Source organism: Dendropsophus ebraccatus, chromosome 1, assembly GCF_027789765.1.
Source record: "Dendropsophus ebraccatus isolate aDenEbr1 chromosome 1, aDenEbr1.pat, whole genome shotgun sequence".
Taxonomy (NCBI): Eukaryota; Metazoa; Chordata; class Amphibia; order Anura; family Hylidae; genus Dendropsophus; species Dendropsophus ebraccatus.
In genome coordinates, this window is record NC_091454.1 from 124,896,776 (window position 1) to 124,924,124 (window position 27,349).

General features: G+C 40.7%; 1 protein-coding gene across 3 annotated transcripts in view; it reads right to left on the reverse strand.

Annotated features, from left to right (window-relative positions):
* SEMA3D (semaphorin 3D) overlaps positions 1–27,349 on the reverse strand; it is a 248,212-nt gene that overhangs the window by 141,799 nt on the left and 79,064 nt on the right. Inside the window, exon 1 of one of the 3 annotated variants that reach the window (XM_069978382.1) lies at positions 3,504–4,020. The exons of 1 other annotated variant lie outside the window; for it this stretch is intronic. The gene's annotated coding sequence lies outside the window, so the exon portion shown is untranslated. Of the gene's footprint in view, positions 1–3,503; positions 4,021–27,349 lie in introns of those variants that run through there. One more of the 3 variants, XM_069978401.1, reaches the window with a different exon arrangement.

Here is a 27,349-nt window from a genome sequence, read left to right on the forward strand (position 1 = left end):
AAACTAACCAGTGTTACAAGAAGCATAAATACAGCCTGATGCTGGGATTGCCACATGGAAGCACCAGGAACATTGAGAGTTCATCACAAGGGTGTTTGGGGGTATTGGTATAACTCATCATGTATAGTCCTAGAAACTTCAGTTATTGTAATGACTGACTGCAGTCAGTCTATGGAGAACACCACCATACATGTCCAATAATAAAAAAAGATTATACATTCTACCTACATAGTAGTAGTAGTAGTAGTAGTAGTAGTAGTAGTAGTACAGAAGTGGAATGGTATAAAGGAGTATGTTTTGGAAAGTTGGAAAGGAGCACAAAATAAAACACTAATATATAAGTAAATTCCTTTAAGGTTATTGCTAAATTCCAAACCACTGAACAATAGTTGTTTGTTAAGACCTCAGTGAGTGCTGCATGAGAAAGATAAGGGACTGTTATTGAGGCAGGGTCGTAAAAGTGTCAATTCAAAGGAGTCAAGTGAACATAGCCTTATTGTAATTGGGCAATGAGAAAGTTATTATATATATATATATATATATATATATATATATTAGAATAACTTTATTTTAATGGCTATTAAAACCGTTTATTGGTGCCTCGCAGGCAGGTGGGAACTGTTTTGTCACTGAGATCTTAACAAGACATGTGAAACAAAACATCACTCACATTTTGGTGAAGAGAATCAGCTCTGCAATACTTCAAGTACAAGGAATGGTTGAAGTCAACTGTATGACCAAGATCGTCTTCCCATTACTTGAGAAATAAATCACTATGTTGTGCTCTGGTCTAATCACTTTGGATAAGTAACAGAGATGTATCTGGCATATGAATGGGGCTCGGAAGTTCTGTGTGTCAGACTGTTAATGGGAAGTTAAAGCAGAGGTCACTTGTCTGATTAAAGACATGTAATATGCGAGGGACCCAGAATTATATTGATCAGGGACTAAAAATAACCATCAGAATGACAATTAATCTGGTGATTTCCCTGGAAATGTGGGGATTTCCTATGTAAGCAGTAAACATCAAGAAACGCCTCTTCATGTTGCTCTGTTATCCTCAGACGTAAAAATAAGAAGAGTTGATGCAACCCAGAAACTACAGAATCCCACCACTAATAGCAATATCCTGTTTGGACAATATCTTACTTCCAGTATACATTAGGATAGAAAAAGCAACACAATCTCACAGTAATTGGCACAGACTTTAGATGGGATGGTAGTTGCATGACATCAAAAGGAAGTCACTTGACTAGAGGGTTCAGACTCCCCTTATGGAATAGATAGATAGATAGATAGATAGATAGATAGATAGATAGATAGATAGATAAAAAATCAAAACAATAGCAGCACTTCGTGTTCTGGTATTGGGTGCCAGCGTATCCAAGTCGAGACCAAGGACCGAATAAATAGCAAGGGAAAGACCACAGCACTCCTCGGTAGAATTTAAAAGGAGCGGTTTATTCAAAAAGCAAGTGCAGCATACAGACGCAACGTTTCAGCAGCTATTCGCCGCCTTTTTCAAGCATTGAAAAAGGCGGCGAATAGCTGCTGAAACGTTGCGTCTGTATGCTCCACTTGCTTTTTGAATAAACCACACCTTTTAAATTCTACCGAGGAGTGCTGTGGTCTTTCCCTTGATAGATAGATAGATAGATAGATAGATAGATAGATAGATAGATAGATAGATAGAAACAGGAGAAAGACGCACATCCAAAGCTGCATGTCAGTCAGTCCCTTGGCTTGGGGATCCCCAGAAGTATGTCGAGATATTCCGCAGCACACCAGCATACGTGAAAAAAGTGATTTTATTCCAAAAGTACAAAAAAATACAAAGGATGCGACATTTTGATCTTCTCACAAGATCATTATCAAGCATGCTTGATAATGATCTTTTGAGAAGATCAAAACGTCGCATCCTTTGTATTTTTTTGTACTTTTGGAATAAAATCACTTTTTTCACGTATGCTGGTGTGCTGCGGAATATCTCGAACATAGATAGATAGATAGATAGAAAGATAGATAGATAGATAGATAGATAGATACACAGCTTGAGAAAGGTTCATATGGATTGAGCTGAAACGTTGCTAATGCACTTTGTGGGAGAAATAAACTTCACTGTTTGAACACGAGCTACATTGGAGTGCCGCAGTGACTATTGTTTTTCTGTAGATAGATAGATAGATAGATAGATAGATAGATAGATAGATAGAGTAAGTTTTATGTACACATCTGAATATGATTATGCATGTCACTTCATAGCCAGCATAGCAGACTAAACTGGCAGACCAAGTTAGCATGCTTATTACACAGCACTATATAACTTAGAAGGATAATACACTAGACTGTAGACAAGTGGAAAACAGACTCAGTCACAAACCATTATTAGGGATTTTATAAAGTATGCTTCCATTCTGCTGCATTAAAAACCCTTTTTGGCAAAGACATACAGAATGGTAATGTCTGTGCCTCACTCTGTAACATGTAGACTTCCCTGCAAATGTTGGCAGACTTTCACCAACTTGAAAACGATTGCCAATGTTTAAGAAAAAGCATGCTGACTAGCTTCAAGACTCAGTAATTCCTTTTAAAACTCCTCTAAGGAATCCAAGCACATGGGGTATTTCTGGTGCTGGATACTACCACTTAGATGGCCTTCCCATTAATTATTCCATAATCGTTACATGTTATAATTAAATGGGATAGAGACTTAACTTAATTATAGATGAGAATTGTATATAATACAGACAGTGCAGGTCAGTTATGAAACTGGATGGAGAAGCCCAGAATACTGTAGCTTAAATAGTCACATCCCAACACATTTTCAAGGAAATTATATTATGATGGATGGATAGATAGATAGATAGATCTAGATAGATAGATAGATAGATAGATAGATAGAACTAGATAGATAGATAGATAGATAGATAGAAGATAGATAGATAGATAGATAGATAGATAGATAGATAGATAGATAGATAGATAGGAGATAGAGAGATAAATAGATAGATAGGAGATAGATAGATAGATAGATAGATAGATAGATAGATTATAAGATATAGATAGATAGATAGATAGATAGATAGATAGATAGATAGATAGATAAGACAGACAGATAGTGATAGGTGATGAGATACATAAGCAATTATATATATATATATATATATATATATATATATATATATATATATATATATATATATATAAAGATGTAGCAGAGCCACATTGTTATTTGGACAACTTGTTTAATCATCTGTGGTTTTGCATAGGACTGCATGTAACCCTTGTAACATAAAAAGCCTATAACTATCTGTATATATCTACATAGCTCATATAAAACAAACTATACTGACTCTGCTAATACTGAAACAGGTGTCTCCATATCAAAGCCTATTCTCTAGAAGACAGCCCACCTTGTACATTACTAGCCATGCATAATTCTTCTACAGTTCCCTCTATGTGCTGCTCTCTATACCCAGTTCTTAGGACAGAAAGCCAGTTACCTGCTGTCAGTAGATGCAGTAGTGAGAGTCCTGGAGAGAGAAGTTGCCTGCAGTCAGGAGTAGGGGAGGCAGCAGTCGTCTTCCCTGAGGTGATGGGCAGGAGAGTGAGCTGGCTATGGATTACACTCAGAGCTGTAATAGATCCAGGATGTCAGTCAGGGTCCTGCTTGGTGACTGGCTCCAGTGCTGGGCTACTGCTGCTGTGGGTGTCCTGCTCTGCCTGTGCCGGGTGCTGCCATAACCGGAGCTGGAGCTCATCCACTCATTCATCCACTTTGTCAACAAACCAATGCTGTCTGGCTGCGTGAGGGACTCGGGCTCCACAGGGCGGGAGGAGGAGGGAGGCACAGCCCTGTTCACACTCTGCTCCAAGTCACTTGCTGGGCTGGCAGCGCTTGTGCTCACACGTCAGACAGCACACACACATACACCGGGAGAGCACAGGACGGGGCTACACGTGAGGCACTACAGTGTGAGGTACTACAGTGTGAGGCATTACAGTGACTCATTGTTCAGCCAGCCCCGACCTCTCCACTGTCACTGACATAATTGCCTCGGCGCGCACACGGCCTGCCAAGAGTTAATGCTCTACTTAACCCTTTCCAGAGAAAGTCAAGAAGGCGCAGAACACAGCAAGCATGTCCATTCCAGTGCAAAAGATTTAATAGAGTCCAGCTTAATCTTTATTCCTTCTATAAAAGGTTATCTACTTAGGCTGGCTTTACAAGTGACTACACTTTATACTGAGCAGTTGTCATTCTCCTTACCCTTCAGTAGGGGGCGACAGTGAGTGAGTAAAAGAAAAAGAACTGGCCTTAGACAAGGTTTGGGTCTATTCTGTAACAATAATATTGAAGGACTCCTTCACATTGGCATAGAACCTTAATTACTCCTTAGTATGGAGCCTTAGCATGTACTAAAAGTGATGCTTCTACCTAAGTAGATACAAACTATAAGTAAAACTGGGTGGCTGTATTTTCCAGCCTCACACACTACACTATGTCGCTATGTACAGTATGTTTCCATGAAGTCCAATGGAGCATGCTTTTTTCCATTGAAAATGAAGTCCAGATGAAAACAGAGGAAACCCTAGTGAGCTCATGTGCCATTATGGCAGCCCAATTACAAGTCTGTAAAAACTAAGCCGTAATATGTGCATGACCCCAGAAAGAGACTCTGTAATACCTATTGTATTAGAATGATTCACTCATACTAATATTAGTTATGGACGTTATTGCTCTTTAGGTCAGTTTCATAGTCCATTACATGGGTATTTTTGTATCTATCTGTTCTGGTCCTCAGACGCAGGGTCAGGCAGGGACAAGCAGCAGTAACACCACAGTATGGTTGTTGGCAGAGAGGTTTCAAAATGTCGCTACTAACATTGCGGTTTTGTGCAATTATAAAAACTCGTGGTAGAACTGTGATGGTACTGCAATTCATCTGCTGTATGTGAACACTGCCTTAATTTTTTTTATTTTTTTTTATATTGGTACAATGTGGCTATAACACACTACATCATCGCTAGTCTATAAATGGTTAATGCTATGTAGTATATATATTTTTTTCTATGTAATCTCAAGGGGAGCACTTGTGTTACCATAGGGATTGATTGACTCTTGTCTGTTTTTACTTCATTAGCAGCAGTACTGTCTTACAGAAAATGTTGCTATTTTATGACAAAAGTAAAACATACAAATGGGTCAGTGTAAATGTCAAATATGTCATGTTTTATTACATACGTGAAAATAACACAGCAAGAGACAATAGTAAAAGCTATAGAAATAGGATATTTTTATTTTCTTAGATATATTACTGTATTTTTCCCATAACTTTGAGATTTGGGGGTCTTTTCCATTAATACAAATCTCAGATGGTATAAATATATATATATATATATATATATATATACACACATTATAGCCTGTTTTGGGTACACAATAACAAAATACACTATTTACTGCTGAGTTCCAGCTGGTGAGGCCAATTATTGGTTGCAGTGTATCCAGAGTATCGTCAGGAGAGCAGAAAGAGCTTGGGAAATTTTTTTTCTCTACAGTCGGTTCAGAGAAAAACAGACAGAATTTTTTTTTTCAAATTTAGCTACATTAATATAATCAGTATAAAGGGCCTTTTACACAGGGTGATTATCAGCCAAGAGCACTTCAAGAAACGTTCCTATGAACGATAATCTCCCCATGTAAAGGGGGCAGCAATCAGCTAAGGATGGGGAAAACTTTTAATTTATTGTTATCGGCCACGCATCTACGGTATAGCTATGCTGTTAGTTTCCAGATCACACAGCAGTGCATACCTAGTATTCTGCTGCTGTGATACAGCATCCTCTTCTCCGACTCTCCTCCAGAATGATTGACAGCCAGAGGAGGCGGGGCTTGAAGACACAGTGGCTAGATTGGCGAGCCAGAGAAGACGATGTCAGATCAAAGCAGTGGATTCCTCAGCTCGCCCCTGCTGGCGGACGGACACATCTCTACTGGTCCCATAGGCTTTATTCTATGGTTTGGCAGATTCCGCTGTCCGCCCGAAGAATGAGTGGTTTCTTTCTTCAGGTGGAAGGTGGAATCTGCCAAACCATAGAATGAAGCCTATGGGACCAGCGGAGATGCGTGCGGCCTCGGGCAGGGGCGAGTTGCGGAATTCGCGGCGGGTGATCCTCTGGGATTTCGTTGTGTGGACATACCCTTAGTCTCTCCTTGCTCTGCTCTAACTTTCTGCTTTCATTCTGCTCTCCCCTCCACACACAGATTGACTGGCAACCTCCTTAACGAACCGCCTTATATAGGGGGGGAGGTGCTGACATCACAGAGGGGAGCTAGGGAGTATGGTTAATACCTTTCTCCTGCCCAGTGACATTTCAGACAGCATGTGCGGGCGCCTTTTTTTTTTTTTTTTTTTTTTGCGAATCTCCTTAACCTCCTTAAGTGGCAACTTGCAGAACGAATCGAATTGACGTTGCGATTGGCAGCAAATCTTGATTCGCCAGACTCGCTTTGCTCATCTCTAGCTATAACTAGTACTGACTGTCAGCCTTCTCTGCAGGGTGATTGAAAGGCAAAGAGGCCTCTAATGCATGGGTCTCCAAACTGCGGCCCTCCAGCTGTTGCGAAACCACAACTTCCATCATGCCTGGACAGCTAAAACTTTGGATTTAGCTGTCCAGGCATGATGGGAAATGTAGTTTTGCAACAGCTGGAGGGCCGCAGTTTGGAGACCCATGCTCTAATGGATCCCCTCCATGAAGCGCACAGACAGACAAGCCATGGCTAGTTACAATCCGATCTCCTCCCCGATGCCTAGTTTGCGCTGCTTTGCATACTTTCGCTTGCCATAATAAATGCTTGGACATGAAGTTACAGATGGAGACACAGAAGGTATTTTTTTTTATGACGGGTACACTTTGGGGCTGGGTTCACACTACGTATATTTCAGTCAGTATATGTATATTTCAGTCAGTATATTTCAGTCAGTATTGCAACCAAAACCAGGAGTGGATTAAAAACACAGAAAGGATCTGTTCACACAATGTTGAAATTGAGTGGATGGACGCCATTTAATGGCAAATATTTGCTGTTATTTTAGAACAACGGCTGTTGTATTGAAATAATGGCAGTTATTTACTGTTATATGCCGGCCATCCACTCAATTTCAACATTGTGTGAACAGACCGTTTCTGTGTTTTTAATCCACTCCTGGTTTTGGTTGCAATACTGACTGAAATATGCGTAGTGTGAACGCAGCCTTAGGCTGGGTTCACAGGGTTCACAGGGTTCACGTATATTTCAGTCAGTATTGTGGTCCTCATATTGCAACCAAAACCAGGAGTGGATTAAAAACACAGAAAGGATCTGTTCACACAATGTTGAAACTGAGTGGATGGCCGCCATATACCAGTAAATAACGGCGATTATTTCAATATAACAGCCGTTGTTTTAAAATAACAGCAAATATTTGCCATTAAATGGCGGCCATCCACTCAATTACAACATTGTGTGAACAGATCGTTTCTGTGTTTTCAATCCACTCCTGGTTTTGGTTGCAATATGAGGACCACAATACTGACTGAAATATACGTAGTGTGAACCCAGCCTAAAAATAATCTATTGTTGTTCTTGTTAATACAGTGTAGCCCCATTCATGTAAAGCACTAAGCCACAATACCTGACACAATAACAGACAAAAGTGGAGCTGTTTCTGGAGAAAAAGGCAGAACATTTTTTCAGCAAAAAAAAAAAAAAAACTTTATTCTTAAGCCTAAATGACAGCACAGCCAGAATACGGCCACACAGGGACTAGCTTTGTTACAATGGTGTTACATATGAAGAATTTACTTCCTAGCAGCAGGGAAAATGACTGGAAATCTGTTATAAGTCAGAGACAATATGATTGCAGCCTGATAATATCACTTTCCTAAGTGTAAAGGCTTTGGTGGTAAAGTCTGACATTTTGCTTTGAGACCATGTGTGACCTTGCCAAGTCAGCCTATGTCTCAGCGCTGTTCCAAATTACACAGTAAGCTCCCAGGGACAGCAATTGTTATTCCTTTGCTTTTGTGACTCAGCTGGATGTGAGCTGTGTGCAGATAACTTTCTGGTTTGATAATATTTTATCTCGTATATAATTTGTCTCTTCATGCTTCAAGTGGTAACAGAAACACCTTGATTTATTGTTTAATGTTTTGACCAGAAACATTCTTATGTATACCAGGCCGTTCCTCTTTTCTTTGGCTGAAATTGACTAAAAGAATGCAAGGAGTTGCTCATCATAAAAACCACTTGGTGCCATTCTCTCCAGGCTCTGTTATCTTTAGCAAACGGTTTGATTTCACATTGTTGCAGCCTAGTACTAGTGTGCCCCAGCCAGAAAAAAAATATGAAATACACCTGTATTGTGTATCCCCCAGATTGTAAGCTCTTCTAAGCTCACTTCAGTTTTGAAGTTTACAGTGCAAGACCAGGTTAACACAACATATTTTTTCAATTGCTAATGGCCATTGTTGCAGATTGCAACACCGGACGCTATTTATTAAAAAAAAAAAAACATTGCATTGTTTTCTATGGAATCCCGGCTGGAGTGTATACACTCTGCATACACTCCGGACGGGATTCAATATGGCCGCACAAAAAACTGACATGTCTGTTTTGTGCGGCTGCTATGCTGGACTTTAAATTGCCTGAAATGGCTAATTGAAACGCGGGCACACCCGTATGTGACTGCATTTCAAAGCAAATGAAATTCATCCGGCTTGTACTGCAGTACTGGAAGTTCACAGACAGCGGCCGTTCTGTGACACGGCTGTGTCATAGAACGGCCGATGTCATACATTGTGTGAACTTAGCCCAATACTATAAAAATAATTTGACAATAGAAATATCAAAACATTTGATATATTGCATTTGTGGTAGTGACAGGCTGCTCAGTCAATCACTGGCTACGACGCTATCCCATCTTAGTCAGTGATTGGTGGAGTGGGCTGTCATTCCTTCTTAGATTTGGGGACTCTGAGGTGAGGCAGAGAGGAGAGGTGCCACTGCAGCTAGGCCTGCCTCTTAGACTGTTCAGCTGAGCTGGAAAACAGTGGTGATATTTTACAAATACAGGTCCAGATTTATCAAAGGGTGTAAAATATAAACTGGTGTGAATTGCACACATCAACCAATCACAGCTCAGCTTTAATTTTACCAGCGCTGAAAGCTGAGCTGTGATTGGCTGTTATTGGCAGTTTCCATCGGTGTATATTTTACCCTTTGATAAATCCCCACACTGTCTTTATTTTCTCCCTTAACCATAACTGCTAGGGTCAGATTCATTCTAAGGTTATGTTTACACGATGTAAAACAACGTCCGTAGTCCTCGCCGTAAAACTATGGCCGTTGTTTTGAGGTTCCCTATTATGAATGCAATGCAAAGTAACTACGGCTGTTGAATGTACCCTACGTATTAGATACCGGCCGTTGTATATACGTCCCCGTGAAAAATGAACATGTCAATTATTTCTGTCCGGTAATACTGCAACAACGGCCGTGGATTTCAATGCAGCCGCGAACGTAAAACTTACATCTGCCGAATTAAACTTAATTTCGATGTAAAAAAATTTCTAAGTGGTTTCTCGGGCTGGGCGCAGTATTTAAAGTAAATGACCTGTTTCAGCCTGCTTAAAAACATGCTAGGAAGCAAAATTAAACAACGACCGTAGTTTTGCGATTAGCCCGTACGCTCGTAATTCCACGGCTGTAGTTTCGAGCGCAAAAGTCCGGCCTGTGAAAACAACGGCCGTTATTTTACATAGTGTGAACATAGCCTAAAGCAGGCTTTCCTTTTTTTTTTTTTTTTAGATGAAGTTAAATTTCTAACTTTCTGAAATTCTTATAAAAATAGCCAAAAATATACATCCACTTTAAATGAAGCAAACACTGTGATAAACATATACATTACATACAGTATACACAGTTGAGTCACATTATTATGACCAACTTATATCGCGAGTAGCCATTGTGTGCTGCACAGACAGCAGCTAGACAGGTTGGAAGTGAATCAATAAGGTCCTGATAGGTTGTCACAGATATCTGGAGCCATGCTTACTGCAATGCATCCCAGAGCTGGTTGCACAAATTCTTAAATGGTTCAAGTCTGGAGAATTAGGAGATCAGGGTTCTGCTTAAAAGGCATTCATACTCTTCTAAAAAGTCTTTCTAGCATGTGACATGTTGCATTGTCTTACTGGAAGATCTCATCTGCACAGGATATACAATCAGCATATATGGGTAGAGGTAACTTGCAAGGTTGGACCAAAATGCCTCAAAAATATTCTCAAGACCACAAATCTACCACCACCAGCTTGTGTTCTTCCAGCAATGCTTGCATGATTATTGTTCTCCAGTGTTTCTTGCATGACATGCTATTGTCCATCTGTCCGATAAAGCATAAAATGTGACTTTTGACAGAAGGCAACTCTTTGTCAATCAATGGAGGTCCAATGCCGTTGTTACTTACTTGTGACTTCTCTGAGATTTGGCTATTTTATTAATGGCCAAGTCACTGTTTCCTGATCAAAGTCACCATGTACCTAGCCAAAAAGGTTAGGTACCTTTTAAGTTTTTATACGACTTGTGGGTCTGGGTTGGATTTATGTACACATTCATAACACACTGGCCCTGATTGATCAATCTGCCTAAAAACCACATCTGTCTGTTTTTTTCTATAGTAACCTATAACAGCTCAGCTTTTTGGTAAAATGAAAGCTGAGCTGTGAGTGGCTGCTATGGGCAAAATCAGACAGATGTGGTTTTTAGGCAGATTGATAAATTTGGGCACTTTCTTAGCTAACTCTGACATCTATAGTATGTGGTGCTCTAAAGTTTCTACATTGCTTATTTGCAATGGTGCCATGTTTTCACTGATAATACACTTTTACCACAGCAGCACACAAACAGTTCACAAACTGTACAGTTTCCAATATAACTGCCCCCCTTGGCCCAAAAGCCAATAATCATCGCTTTTTTATTGCAATTGTGATAAATCAAATGACACCAACAAGAGACATGTGTGCAAACAGACTATCGCCTATGAGCTGTACACTGCTGATGTTGAAAGTAGTGATGAGCGAATAGTATTCGATCGAATAGTACGCTATTCACGCTATTTGAATGCATTCGAATATTCGAACAATATCGCAATAAAAAATAGATATGCCCTCCCACATCCCCTGGTGTTTTTTTTAGCAAATAAACATGCAAGGGGAGGGACAGGCACTAGGAATAGGCAGGACTTAAAAAAAAAAAAACTCTTACTGTTCGCTCATCTCTAGTTGAAAGTAGAAAGTGATATTAACAATGTGACTTTTGTAGATAAATTCAATCTAAAACTGGCATAATGTGTAGAGTTTAGAAAGTATTGGCTACCTCTCCTTATCCCCACATACACATTGAGCTACTATCAGAAAGCTCACTTGTCTCCCAGAGAACAAGAGGATGAGTTGTGTTAAAATCCAATATAACCCCCCCCCCCACACACACACACACACACACAATGTTTGCTGATAGGGAAGAATAAAAATATAGGGGGACATTTTTCAAGACTGGAGTACACATACACTAGTCTTAGATAAAGCCCTGCCCCCTTTTCCCAGCTGGATTTACTAAGAGGCACAAGAATCTACGCTTACTCTGCTTTTGCCTGGTTTATGCCTGTTTCCAGATGTTAACCCTAATAAATGAGGTGCGGAAGTAGCCAAGCCTCCTGCCCACCTTGCTGTGCCCCCCTTAGGCTGGGTTCACACTACGTTTTTGCAATTTGTTTTTTCTCATCTGTTTTTTTTTTTTTTTTTGCAAAAAAAGGATGAAAAACGGATGGAAAAAAAGGATGCATATGTGTTTGATCCTTTTTTCCATTAAATTCCATTATTAAAAAAACGGATCAAAACGGATCCGATTTTTTTTACGTACACAAAAATGTAGTCAACCTTATTTTTGTGTCCATTAACAAAAAAAACAGATCAGTTTCGATCCTTTTTTTTTTTAATAATTGAATTGAATGGAAAAATGGATCAAAACGGATGCACACACATTAATCCGTTTTTTCTATCCTTCTTGCAAAAAACGGATGAAGAAAATGGATTGCAAAAACATAGTGTGAACCCAGCCTTACCTGACCATCGAGCGAGGATTATGGCTGGTGTACGCCACAGAGCAGGAAAATATCTGCTCCTGCTTCATGGCGTAAACCAAGGGCGCAGCCTTCATAAATCTCCCTAATGAAGTATATATTAATCTGTTAAATATGTCCAGTCTTTTGGTAAATTCTTATTTTCTTGCATTGCATGCTTTAGAGTCAAGTAGAATGAGTGATAAATTTTAGTATTACTATGCAAACTGTAACAAATAGAACTAGGATAACACGGAGGTATAAATTATTGATGCCCTCTAGTGGTTTACATTGTCTGCTGAAAACCACAGCAATGTACTACAGAACATTATATCCATCCTGTGGTTATTATATTGATTTTTGAGTTATAGTGATACAAGAGTAAAACTGGGCACCACTCAGGCTCCTGTGCCCCACTGGATCTAGCCATATAGTCCAGTGGAATGTGCTGTTATGAGGAATACAGTACTAGTGAGATTATCAAGATTAATGCAATTGCAGAATTTCAGGAAGGAATGACTGACATTATTACTCTCTGAACATTCATTAGTGCATAGTAATGTGTAGATGTTTTATCTTACGACAGCATCCCTACATCATATATTTAATTACAAACTGCTTAATGTGAACATTTAAAATGAAGTTGAAGCCCACAAGGTCTCATGCTAAATTTATTTTATCATTTCCCAGGATATCTGCAAAAGAGAAGAATATAGTATAAATGGACAGTGTGACATCTCATATTCCTTTATTTATACCAAAGACTATAAAGACAAATAGTTACTATCCATGGGGAAATGTTACCCCCAAAAGTTATGGCATAGTACTCTAAAAGCCCTTATGGGCAGTAACTCTGTCTCCTGATGGTTTTAAAACCCAAACACTAACTAACCTCTGTACTTGTAGGAAGTCTCTGAGGGTTTTTTTTTTTTTTTTTTTTACCAATAAAAGGAATTGTTTTCTAGTCAGGGATTTTGGTATACCACTGTATACCACAGTTACTGAATGTTTCCCCATGGATATTAACAGGGGCGGACACAGACTGCAAAGGGCCCCTGTGCAAAAAATGTGTTTGGACCCCTATAATCTATTCATTTCTCCACCTTTCTGCCTTAAAGGCAAACACATATGTACACCCGGGTATCTGGTATATGTGTCCTGGTTTCTAGGGAGGGCCCAACAACACAGCACAGATGCCATGGCCCACTAAATGACTGTACTGCAGTCTGTGCAGGCACCAGTGTGGGGCTGGGGTACCTGCGGCCCACCAATAGAACTGTTCATGGGGGACACCCAAATAAAGAACCCGTAAGAAGCGACATGTAGACCTTTTCCCATCCTGCACTGATGTATCTGTGATCACAACTCCCAGAATAACAATAACTACAACTCTTAGAATGCCTCACACTAATGAAGCTCTCAGAGAATGCTGGGAGTTGTAGTTTTCTAGAGGACAACCCTTTGAGTTGTCTGCTCATTTGTATTTTAAATCCCAGCATATCCTGAGGGCTACAGACTGCATTAAATGCTGGGAGTTGTAGTGTTGGCAGCTGTTGTACTTGGATGGTCCTAGGTGCATTGTACAATAGATGCTTTGTGGGGGATCAGAATATATACCTCAGAGTGTGTAAGTGACCCCAGAACCTTGCTTATAGGGGTTAGAACAAATGAGCCCTTAATAACTGTTGGGGCACAGGTGGGATACATGTACTGTATGTGGCTGCACAGGAGGGATACATGTACTGTATGTGGCTGCATAGGTGGGAGACATGTACTGTATGTGGCTGCACAGGTGGGAGACATGTACTGTATGTGGCTGCACAGGTGGGAGATGAAAGAGAAAAAACAACCATGCTGCTGCAAGGGGGATGGTGTAACAAATATTTGCAAAAAAAAAAAAAAAAAGGCATAAACTTACAATCAAACATCAGCATCAGATGTGGGTGGGAGTTCTGTGCTTTCTCTTACACAGTCCACCCTCTATCTTACAACTTCCAGCAGCCTGACAGACACACTGACAATAATCACTCACTGTCAGTGTTGCTGCTGTTGCTCCTCTTCACAGTCCTGTCCCTGGCAGCCATAACTCTGCAGGATCCCTCCAGCCCCTGCCATCACATGCTCTCTGTCCTCTACTCCTCACACAAGGTATGCCGGATAGTGGAGTACAGGAAGGGGAGAGCTGTCAGCAGCAGCGTGCAGGAGGAGAGTAGAAACTGAAAAGATTAAAAAACACCAGGGGCACACATAGTGTGTTACTGCAAATCGGAAATTCAAAATAGAATGGTGGCTTTAGAGCCGCTCAACTAGGGTGGTCGTGCTTCGAGCCCAACAACGCCGATAGCATAATCAAATATAGAGCCTCTTGCAGCCAATCCGTGGGGCCGGGGGATCCCGGTGGAGAATCAGAAGAAGGTTTTGCCGGCTGGAGGTACAACCATGCAAAAAGGTCCAGGATGTTGGTGGTGCTAAAGGGCATCAGGTGGATATCACTCCTTGAATCATGGGAGTAGTAGTAATTGATGTAAAATCAACAAAATATTACAAGAATTACGCATTTCAAAGCATGTCTGGCAGGCCCCTCTATTGGCCAGGGCCCTTGTGCAACTGAACAGGCTGCACAAGTGATATGTCCACCTCCGGATAGTAACAACTTGCAGTATGTATATGTTCCCTTGGTATGACTAAGGGTGCCTTCACACTCCGGATCCGCAGAGTATCCACTGCGAGTACAGTAAGTTAACCCCCCGCCAGCCAGAGGGCGGTTAACTTACATGCAAAGCGGGATGTCAACCCCACTGCATTCTCATAGGGATGAACTGGCACTGGATCCGCAGTGGATTTTGCGGCAAATTCGCAGCGTGAAATCCGCTGCAGATTCGGTGTGTGTGTGTGAAGGCACCCTAAATGTATATGGGATATAGCATTGTCCAATATAGAACCCTTTACACCAGACTATATAACTTTGTGGTAATTAATTATTGCATTACGGATGTTTTAGGCATCAAACCAGCATAAAACAGACATTATGGGGATAAAACCTTGCAAGTTTGTCTGCCCAGAGTGTACAGGGCAGGGATCCGCATGGGATCTCGCTTTAAATTCGCAGCGAGAAATCCGCTGCGGATCCGTTACGTGTGAACACACCCTTAGGGTATAAACCCACACACCGTATATGCAGCAGATATGCAACAAATACGCAGCAGATTTGTTGGTACAGATTTGATGCTGTGTTCAGTTATTTAGATCTAATCTGCTGCGATTTTGCTGCGAGTTTGCTGCGTATTGCAGCAGTAAATATGCTGCATATACGGTGTGTGGGTTTATACCCTTAAGAAGTATTTTGTGATCTATGTGACTTCAACAATATCGAACAATGTAGCTAATACTGCATCTAATAACTTTTTTGCATCATTGCCGGTCTATCAAGTTCCGGACTTTAGCTTCTAATGTAATGTTTCTTTCTGCCTAATTTAGTTCCCGTTCTAGTCTGCTTTGTACAAGTGTCTCTAGCCTAATGTGTTTCAGCTTCTCTGTCTCTCACTTTCTCACTTTTACCATCTGTCACCTTCTCGTCATCCCAAACAGTATTATCCCTATTTTTTTTCTTTATGCTCCACTGGTGTCAGGTGACCCAGTCACGTTCTGCTATTACATGGCAATGGCCTGCAGTCTTTCAACCTTCCTGTCTGTACAAATATGAAGCTTCTAGCTACTCAAAAGGTAACATTGCCCAGAGCCAGAAATTGCTGTTGTTTATATTTTCCTGTGGATAGCTACTACTGGCTCTAATATTTTGTTAACATAAATTTCCTGAGAGAGAACAAAAACACTTCCTCAGATCTCCCAAAAAGGGCAGTAACCGGTAACCCCTTAATTGCTGTAAGTGTTTCACATGCACAATAGCTTCGCCATTTTCCATTTAGTAAATCCTTTTAAGAGTTACTAACTTTTGACAACAATTACTAAGCTGACACAGTTGTCAGTCAAGTGCCTCTGTGAACCTCAAATATTAAAATTCCTGTGTAATCGATACACTAAAGAACTCAAAATGAAAGAATGAAAATATAGGGCAAAGATGTAATAAAAGCTGCATATAAAGTAAATTTATGTCATGTATATAACAGCATTTATTCATTGATTTTCAGCAGACTAAGAACAGATCCTAAGGAACGATTTACTGTAACTAGGTTGGAGTGTGGCTACAAAGAGCACCTCTTACTTAGGAGTACCAGTGCATTATATGGACTGTTCTAAAGATACTTTATTCCAATGCCAAATAGGACTAAAGCCTCCATATCTTCCTGAGGGTAACACAGCAAAACATGTTGTGGAGCCTTTAGTTCTCAAGTGTTGCTAACAGATGCCACCTAATGATAAAGCACAGACCGTTGGGTTGGAAGGATCAATTGATTAAAGGGAATGTGTCATCAGAAAATGACCTATTGTTAAAAATTAGGTTTTATGTTAAATAAATATATTTGAGAAAGCTCTGATTGTAAGAGCAAAATGTCGCACCTGTAGGAAAAAGAAACAATTTATTTTCATTGCATCTGGAGTTCCGCAGTGATTTACCTGGAATATATATATATATATATATATATATATATATATATATACTTCTGACCAGGGGTGGTCTTAGCATTTCTGGGGCCCCAAGCGAAGTTTTGTCTGCCCCCCCCCCCTCGACACACACTCCACAACAATAGACCGCTGTGTGCTGCCCCCAGTAGTATATACCCCTTGTGCGCAGCCGCCAGTAGTATATACCCCTTGCAAAAAACAAAGAGTGGTCAGCACTCACAACATAAAAGTCCCTTTAGATGGAATGTGGTGTTCTTATTATGGCTGTATGCCTCTCCACGAGCACGCGAGAAAAAACCCCCGGACCCAAGGGCATCCAACAAGGTATAAGCACGAAAGTACTCTCCAGCTCGCTTGATTACTTTTAAACCTTTATTGTATAATGTTTAAAAGGCCGACGCGTTTCGGGCTCTCTTGCCCTTATTCATGGCTCTCTGTCAGGAGGTCCCGAGACGACCCATGAATTAAGAAGTCGTTACCCAAAATATAAGGGGGGACTATTCCCTGTCCATGCCCTACAATGATAAAGGAGAAAGGTGAGCAGAGTGGCGTCAGTAGCCCCGCCACAAGAACAGTTCTTGTGGCGGGGCTACTGACGCCACTCTGCTCACCTTTCTCCTTTATCATTGTAGGGCATGGACAGGGAATAGTCCCCCCTTATATTTTGGGTGACGACTTCTTAATTCATGGGTCGTCTCGGGACCTCCTGACAGAGAGCCATGAATAAGGGCAAGAGAGCCCGAAACGCGTCGGCCTTTTAAACATTATACAATAAAGGTTTAAAAGTAATCAAGCGAGCTGGAGAGTACTTTCGTGTATATACCCCTTGTATGCTTCCCCTCAGTAGTATATACCCCTTGTGTGCTTTCCTCAGTAGTGTATAGACACCTGTGTGTTCCCCTTGTTCTATATAGCCCCCCGTTTGCTCACCCAAAAGTATATAGACCCCCTGTGTGCTGTCCCAGTTGTATATAAACCCCCTGTGTGCTGCCCCCAGTCGTATATACCCCGTGTGCTGCCCCCAGTTACATATACCCCCTGTGTGCTCCCCCACTAGTATATAGACCCCCTGTGTGCTCCCCCACTTGTATATAGCTCCCCTATGTGCTCCCTCAGTGGTATATAGCCCCCCTGTGTGCTCCCACACTTGGATATAGACCTCCTGTGTGCTCCCCCACTTGGATATAGACCCCTGTGGGCTCCTCCAGTAGTATATAAACCCCCTGTGTGGTTACCCCAGTAGTATATAGACCTCTGTGTGCTCCACCAGTATTATATAGAGCCCTGTGTGCTCCCCCAGTAGTAAATAGACCACTGTGTGCTCTTCCAGCAGTATATAGACCCCTTGTGTGCTGCCCCCAGTTATATATAGACCCCCTGTGTGCTCCCCTAGTTATATATAGACCCCCTGGGTGCTCCCCGTTATATATAGACCCCTGTGTGCTGCCCCCAGTAGTATATAGACCCCCTGTGTGCCCCACCAGTAGTATATAGACTCTCTGTGTGTTCCCCCAGTAGTATATAGACCCCCTGTGTGCCCCACCAGTAGTATATAGGCCTCTGTGTGCTCCTCCAGTAGTGTATAGACCCCCTGTGTGCTGCCCCAGTAGTATATAGACCCCTGTGTGCCCCACAGTTATATATAGAACCCCTGTGTGCTGCCTTAGCAGTATATAGACCTCCTGTGAGTTCCCCTAGTTATATATAGACCCCCTGGGTGCTCCCCATTATATATAGACCCCTGTGTGCTGCCCCCAGTAGTATATAGACCCCCTGTGTGCACCACCAGTAGTATATAGACCTATTTGTGCTCCTCCAGTAGTGTATAGACCCCCTGTGTGCTGCCCCAGTAGTATATAGACCCCTGTGTGCCCCCCAGTTATATATAGAACCCCTGTGTGCTGCCTTAGCAGTATATAGACCCCCTGTGTGCTCCCCTAGTTATATATATCCCCCCTGGGTGCTCCCCGTTATATATAGACCCCTGTGTGCTGCCCCCAGTAGTATATAGACCCCCTGTGTGCCCCACCAGTAGTATATAGACTCTCTGTGTGTTCCCCCAGTAGTATATAGACCCCCTGTGTGCCCCACCAGTAGTATATAGACCTCTGTGTGGACCTCCAGTAGCATATAGACTCCTGTGTGTTCCCCCAGTAGTATATAGACCCCCTGTATGCCCCACCAGTAATATATACACCCCTGTGTGTTCCCCCAATAGTATATAGACCCCCTTTGTTCCCCACTGTGTTCTACCCTAGTAGTATATAGACCCCTGTGTGCTACCCCAGTAGTATATAGACCCCCTGTGTGCTCCTCCAGTAGGATATAGCCCCCCTGTGTGCTCCTCCAGTAGGATATAGCCCCCTTGTGTGCTTCCCCACTTGGATATAGACCTCCTGTGTGCTCCCCCAGTTGTATATAGACCCCATTCTGCTGCCCCAAGTAGTATATAGACCCCCTGTGTGCTGACCCAAGTAGTATATAGACCCCTCTGTGAAGCCCCAGTAGTCTATAGCCCACCTGTGTGCTCCCTCAGTTATATATAGCCCCCCTGTGTTTTCCCCGTTATATAGCCCCACTGTGTGCTCCCTCCATTTATATAGACCCCCGCTGTGCGCTCCCCCAGTTACACAGGCCCCTGTGTGCTCCCCCTCCCATATAGTATATAACACAATAAAACAAACACTTATACTCACCTGGGTCCGGGTGTCTCCTCTTCTCTTCACTCTTGTGGCCGCAAGGCTGTCTAGCAGTCTTGAGCACAAGAGAAGAGCGGGCGTGGGGCCCCTCCTGGATGTTGGGGGCCCCAAGCGATTGCTTGGGGTGCTTGGTGCCAAAGACCGCTACTGCTTCTGACCCCAAATTTGGCACACAGATACATTGGGTGCTGGGGAAGGTTAGATCGAAGGTCCCGTCCTTGCCAGATGTACAGGAGGGGAGGGGGATGGGGAAGATCTCTCCATAGAAATGATTAGGAAAATCTCCACACTGCACACACAGATGACATAGCTAATTTCACAGCTCTCCCCAGCAGTAATGGCAGTTAGGAGCCTTAGCAACTAATAGGATTACTACTTTGATTTTCAGGGTAGCTTCACAGGTATCGTATCACAGCAGATTTTCTGCAGCTGATCCGTAGCTGATTTGACTAAGTGAATGAATACAACATCAAATCTGCAGCGGAATCCACTGTGCTACGGTACGTGTGAAGCTACCCTCAAAGGGACCTGGAATCTGATTAGTTGCTAGGGGCAGCTGCCTCAAAACAGATCCACAGAAATAAATGGTAGACCCTACTCCAATAAATTATAATACATATATAATACATTTATGTTATACCTGAAGGAGATAGAAATACCCAGGTTACTAACAAGTACCAATATATCATAAACCCCAGGACCCAGATCTGTCTGTAGTTGTGGATTACTGGAATAACAGTAAAAAAAAAAAATTATAAAGCCTGATATGTCCCACAAAAAAAAGAGAAACATAAAAAGCTAGAATATACTAACAAACAAAAAGCAAATAAATATCATGCAACATCCCTAAACTATTGTTCAGGTCACAAAAGTTAACAGTTAACATTTAACTTTCAGTAACAGAAGTCATAACAATTCTCTCCAATACAGAGCTTTAATGTTAGCTGATGACAAAATTGTTGGCTTCAGATTAAGAACGACAGGTGTTTGCATTGTTTAGGCCAACCAAACAACCACATGGATCTTCAAAGGGACAGGATCATGTATTGTTAGTATCAGGTGAAGAATCATAAAACATTCTTTTTTGTAGACAATAACATTACACTACACTAACATAAAACACTGTTCAAGCCATTTGCACACAGTACTAATTTAGCAGAATGTTGCATCTGTACTTTTAAGAGATTCATTGCTTTAGACGATCGGTACTTATTAGATGAGCTCCTTGATATTAACCCCCTAATTACACTTAAAGGGGTATTCCTGTAAGGTAAAGTAGATGCTGAATCATTCCCCCCCCCCCTTCTGATGATTTGTTCCATACTTGTTATTACTTTTTCTGTCTCCTTCCCACAGTTCTCCTTCCCAAAGCCTGCTGCTTTCTGCTGGAGACAAAAAAAATCTGTGTGTGAGCTCATGTAAACACGTCTAAACAGCTCCCTGGCAGGCTGTTTCTGCTTTCTGTAATGCAGGTTCATCAGCATCTTGACCTCCTATTATAAAAGAGCCGCCCAGGGATACTGTTTACATGAGTCATCTAATAAGGGTGGGGGAAGTGGGAGAGACGGAAAGAGAAGCTCGCACACAGTTTTCTGTGTCCTAGGCAGCAAGCAGCAAGTTCAGGACTGGTGGAAGGAGACAAAAATATAATAACAAGTATGGAATCAATTGTTAGTCTCCAGGAGGAGGGGGGGGGGGGGTGATTTTGTGTGTACTTTACCCTTTGAAGAGGACCTGCCATGGAAAAAAAATCATTTGACATGTTAAAGTGATATGTCAAAAGTTTTGATTGGCCATGGTCTGAGTGTTCAGACCGTGACTGATCAGGAGAATGAGCTGGGAGAAGTCTCAGCCACATGGTTACTTCTGGGTCATGTTATCTGACCTGAACGGCCACATAATGTACGTCTATGTAAAGTCTATGCAGTCGGAAAATGACTTCATTTATGCAATGCATTTTACAGTAAAATTTACATATTTTCTGTGGGTCAGTTTGCCTACAATAAAGCTTAATTTATATAACTATTGTTTTTTATAAAAAAAAAATATATATACATTTTTTATTTGGAAACTAGGAAAAGGGGAGTTCAACTTTTATTATGAGAAGATTATTTTTCATATATTATTTTAAAACTTATTTTACTTTTTGTTAATTAAAAAAAATATATATATATATTTAACATTTTTTAAGTCCCCCTAGGGAACCATGTTGTTTTAAAGTGAGCAGTCTTGACAGTGTTGTAGTATTTTAATTATGCATTTTTTGCATTTGTATTTGTTTTTCTTTTAAAGTAGAGATTGCCAATGTTGTTTCATCGTTGGCAAGTAAATCCTTTAGTATATATACACGGGACTTTACTTTCCCTTGTAAACAAGATACAGTACTTAATGTAAATAGGGTTACTTTAAGTAGTATACATACAAGTGCTCCTCAACCGTATATATACATGCAAGTGGTACCCAACCGTACAGATACATGCAAGTGGTACTCAACCATAACACAAACCAATGTTTCCAACTGCATCATAAAGCCATTTGTAGCAGTTAGTCTACATTTTTCAGTGAATTCTCCACTTCTATCTGCATTTTACTTCAGACAAAAAAATCTGTTTCACCATCTGTAGGCATGACAGATTTTCGGATGTAAACATAGATTTAACCTTAGCTGCAAAATAAATTCAACACTCCACCCAGGGCATAATTTATGTTACCTTTTGTCATAGGTTTAACCTCCTAGAGAGCCTAACTTCAAACATAAGGCCATGTCAGGCTATTTAAATTATATTACACATGATCTCCATTTCAGGGAATTCAGGTATAAAACTAAAACTGCACAGTTCTTTGACTGTCTTTACAAATTATTTTACTACAAAAAAAAAATAAAAAAATCACAGTGTATGGCTTTGAACATAAGGTCATGTTTATTAGAAATGTTGCACGGACACATTTGGTATTTCAATTATGTTATTCAACATGTCCCCAGCTCATGATAAATTTCTCCATTAATTTATTGTTATGAAAGGTACAAGCTCCAGGCCTAACCTAATGTACATGTTTTTAATCATAAAAAAAAAACATTGAATAGCTACAACTAAAAAGTCATGCTTCAAAATTATATATACATACATATATTGATTATCCATCAGGCATAATAAAACCACTGACCAGTAAACTGAGTAAAAAATAATATTGATTATCTCATGACAATGGCACTTGTCAAAATGTGAAATATATGAACCCCTTAGTGACTGCCCATACATGTGTTTTTTTACTTAGTACACTCAGTTGCCTTATGCTAGGCCCTAACCTTTTAGTGGCAGCCGCCTAGCAGCCTGGCACAGGACTTCTGTGTCGAGATCACAGGAGTTCAGCTGTCAGAATGACAGCAGGGCCTCTGCACTAACTGCCAGGGCTAAAGAAATTCAGATTCTAGCAGTTTTAACAATATATGTTATTGTCAAATCATGATGTGGCATGCAACAAATCTGAAGGTGTAGCATTCCCTAGTTGGTCGCCCAGCAACATAATAACTGGATGCCTATGGGGTTACCATAGAATGTAGGGTCCTTTTGTCCCAGTCCTGGTCCGAGCTGTGGAACTGTCCCAGTGGACGTTGTATTGCTTTAAGACATTGTGACCGATACTGTACTTTTTTTTTTTCATGAACAGTTTTAAATTACCTTTATTTTTGGCCAAGTTGTTCAAAAATATAAAAAATAAATTTTGCAACTCTGCAAGATGCTCTTGCTAGGGCAAGTACAATAGAGAAAAAAATAATGACAGATATTCACAAATCATCTACACCCCTGCTTAGCTTGCAATCAGTAATGTACAGTATATACAGAACCAAAAGGCTATGTAATATTTCATAAAGAATGGACGCTGATTGCAATGGAACCAGAGTCCATTCTTTACTGCAGGGGCGGTATAGCATTGAAGTCAATGCAATGCCGCCAGCTGTGTTCACACATCGTTATGTTAACACCCGTGCTTTAGAACAAGCGTTAAAATACTGTACATGCCTTTTATTTCAGTACGCTGTCCACCAAACATCGTCCGGAAATAATAGCTCTTCACACAATGTAATGTGCGGTGGCGGGTGCACTTTACTTTAAAGTAAATTGTCAATTTAAAAAAAAAGAATGTTTCTGCATCTGATGGTCAGTATGAACATAGCCAAGGAGTGGACATATTGTAACTATAAAAATGATGTGCGTCAGGGAGTGCTAGGTTTAAAACAAAATGTACATTTAGGATCTGTACTGCAGTGTGGGTATCCTATGTTGTATTTATCACATTGTCCATGGCATCTTCACCTACTACATGCTGGCTGTATCAAGCATTTAACTTTTGATGTGTTTACTGTCTCTTCTTTATATAGGTGCTGTTTCTGCCACTATGTAGGTATTTCATTATAGAAGAGATACCTTCTGTTTGCCCTATTGCATACAGGCACACCACTATTTTATTCCACTGTTTAATTGTTACTGTAAATTTTTTAAAAGAAATGTTGTAAGAAACTAACACCAGCTAATATGGAATTATCATTTTTGACTGAACTTCTACTTTAAAACTATAGCTGTTTTTCTATAATTTTCACATTTTAATTTTTTCCACTAAGAACAGTTGACACTGAAGACAAGTATGCTGTAATTGAAGTGACAATGCAAGAAAAGGTGTGACTCAAAATCAAAAATGCAAGAAAATTCTTTAGATTGTGTAGAGGAGAAATGTTGTCCTCAATTTGGAGAGACCCTGGAGGTTTTACACTGCATACTTCAGCTACTTTTATAACTTTTTTAGTGAAAGGCTAGTCATGTAGAAGTATAGTGAGAGAATTATACAGAAGAATGTATTACCTGCTTCATACTGATAGGTATTAAAAGTGATAGCTCCTTCAGGCTTCTTTACTTTGACAATAAAACAAGCTTTGCCGTGCATGTGCCATTACAGTAAACGTAGAAGTAGTGTATGTGGAATTATTGATGTTCTGTATATATTTTACACACTTACATCTCTATAGCATTTTACATTAACGAGAAAGAACTTTGTAAAAATAAATGAACAGTGTGTACTATGCACCCTAAGGCTATGTTCACACTACGTAAATCTACGGCCGTTGTTTTCACCCGGCCGGACATGTGCGCCTGAAACTACGGCCGTAGAAATACACTTATACGGTCTAGTCGTGAAATGGCCGTTATATAATTTTGCTTCCTAGCTTGTTTCTGAGCGGAATGAAACAGGTCATTTATTTGGAATACTGCGCCCAGCCCAATAAAGCACACAGAATTTTTTTTATTTCAAAATAAAGTTTAATTTTGCAGAAATAAGTATTCCGTGCACGGCCGCATTGAAATCCACGGCCGTAGTTGGAACATTACCGGCAGGAAATAAATGATATGTTCATTTTTCACGGAGCCGTGAGAACAACGGCCATTGTCTAATACGTAGTGTGTATTGTACGACCATAGTTCGTATATATTGCAGCCAAGGCATAAACCTCAAAACTACGGCCATAGTTTTGCGGTTCGGACTACGGTCGTAGTTTTACGTAGTGTGAACATAGCCTTAGGCTACGTTCACATGCACTGAAAATACCAGCTATTTTTATTGGATAGCTGTCATTTAACAACAAACAACAGCCATTGTTTGCATAATGACGGTCGTTGTTATAAAATAATGGCCTTTTTTGTCGTTAAATAATGTCTTCCAACAAAAACGGCCATCATTTTGACAGTGTGTGAACATAGTATTACAATATAGTAGGCTCTACACAACTGGCATCACAATAAAGTTTAGGCATTAGATTAAATGAATTAGGATAGCTTCATTATTCAGAATAATGCTTTAACATAAAGTCTTTTAAATATGGCTAATATAATAGGGAATTCAGAGTGTGAGCCCTATCTGAGACTTAAGTAAGTAATGACTATTCCTGCTCAGCACTGCAGCATACAGTATATCAGAGCTATTTAAGCATCAGTTACATTAAAGTGGTTGTCTCCTGATGAGAAAAATAAACATCTTTATACTGCCCAAAATTCTGAGCTATGTTTGTATTTTAACATATTTAGTCTTGCTTCTTTTTTTACTCCACCAGGTATGTGTGGGCATCCCAGGTATGGTGAACCAGTTGTTTCTGAAGTTGCAACAATTTCTCTGCTTGGCAGAGTAAGAGATTGCATCTAGGGCAGCACGGTGGCTCAGTGGTTAGCACTGTAGCCTTGCAGCGCTGGGGTCCTGGGTTCATATCCCACCAAGGGCAACATCTGCAAAGAGTTTGTATGTTCGCTCCGTGTTTGCGTGGGTTTCCTCTGGGTACTCCGGTTTCCTTCCACACCCAAAAACATAGAGATAGGTGGATTTAGATTGTGAGCCCTAATGGGGACAGGGAGCAATAATTGGCTAAACTATGTAAAGTGCTGCGGAATCTGTGTGCGCTATACAAATATTATTATTATTATATCTCCTTTGATATTAAGGGCCCTATTACAGGGGGCAATTATCTGCCCAATCAGGCAGAATCAGATATCGCCCCAGGTAATAAAGACAATGATCAGCCAAATAGCCAATCATAGGCTGATCATTACTATTCTCAAAGTTTAAAAATCATTGGCCAACGACTAAGCATCGCTCATAAGAGGCGTGCGGTTGTTGGCTCATAAAAGCATGTAATAATAAAGTTATTACCTGTCCAGTTTTTACATACCTAGCCAGGCTCCCTGATGTCCTCCTGGCCATTCCCCACTCATTGCAGTCACTGCTGGCATGTCTGAAGCCATCTATACAATGACAAGCCACTCAGCCAATCACTGGTCATGCTGTCCCGTCCTTGCCTGTAATTGGCTAATCAGCCTGTCACTTTATGAATGGCTTCAGACGTGCCAGCAGTTGCTGCGGTAAGCCAGAAAAAGCCATGAGGAAACCAGGGAGTGTGGACATGTATATAAAACGTATTATTTCCAATATACGTAGCCAAGGCTGCACAGACACTGCCTTGCTGCACGATCACTGAGCCATGTAATAGGCTCTGTAAGCAAGTGCTGATCTAGCAGAATATCAAAATACAGGCGTTAATACAGTAAAATAATAGAAAAATACTGCTGTAAATTTTAATGGAAAATAAGGCTATGTTACCACGAAGTAAAACACCGGCCATTCCGTGACTCGGCCGGGTCACAGAACGGCCGGTGTCAGAGATCATCCCGGATGATCTTCACTACCGCTGGATGTGGATGCATCAGTGTGTGCCCGCATCGGAATTCCCCTCTGCACACAATAGATTGTGTGCACGGACAGGTTCTCTGCAGCCGCTATTCCATGAATAGCGGCCACAGAAAACTGAGATGTACTGTTCCTTTTGTAGAGACTTACCATCACTGTAGAAAAAAGTAACTGAATTTTCAAATCTCCCTTTCTACCATAATTTAAAATAAATTAAAAATGCCAAATGAAGCAAATGTTCATATTCTGTTTAATTTTGTTTGATTAATACAAACATTCATGTACAAGGAAATGGACAAGGAAAATGTATCCATTTTTTAGTTGACTAGAAACATAAAAGCTGAAGATTTTCTACCAATTACTTTCACATTTTGCACAGCAAAACATTCAACTCCTTCCAGCTTCATTCATTGACAGTTTGCAAATTGCAGCGGAAGATGCTCCAGGACATAACATCAGCCTTGCCACTCAGGATCATATATGATTTTGTATGGTGGTAAACAGTTCCAGAGTTCACCTGGAAGCAATTACTGTAAATATCTTTTTTGCATGTGAGCATTATCACTGTATAGTTTTTGGCTCCTGTTTTTGATTTTCAGTCTACATTGAGCTTTACTAACTCTATATATCAGCATCTTGCGTCATAGGTATCTCTGCTATTTACTTCCTCTTTGA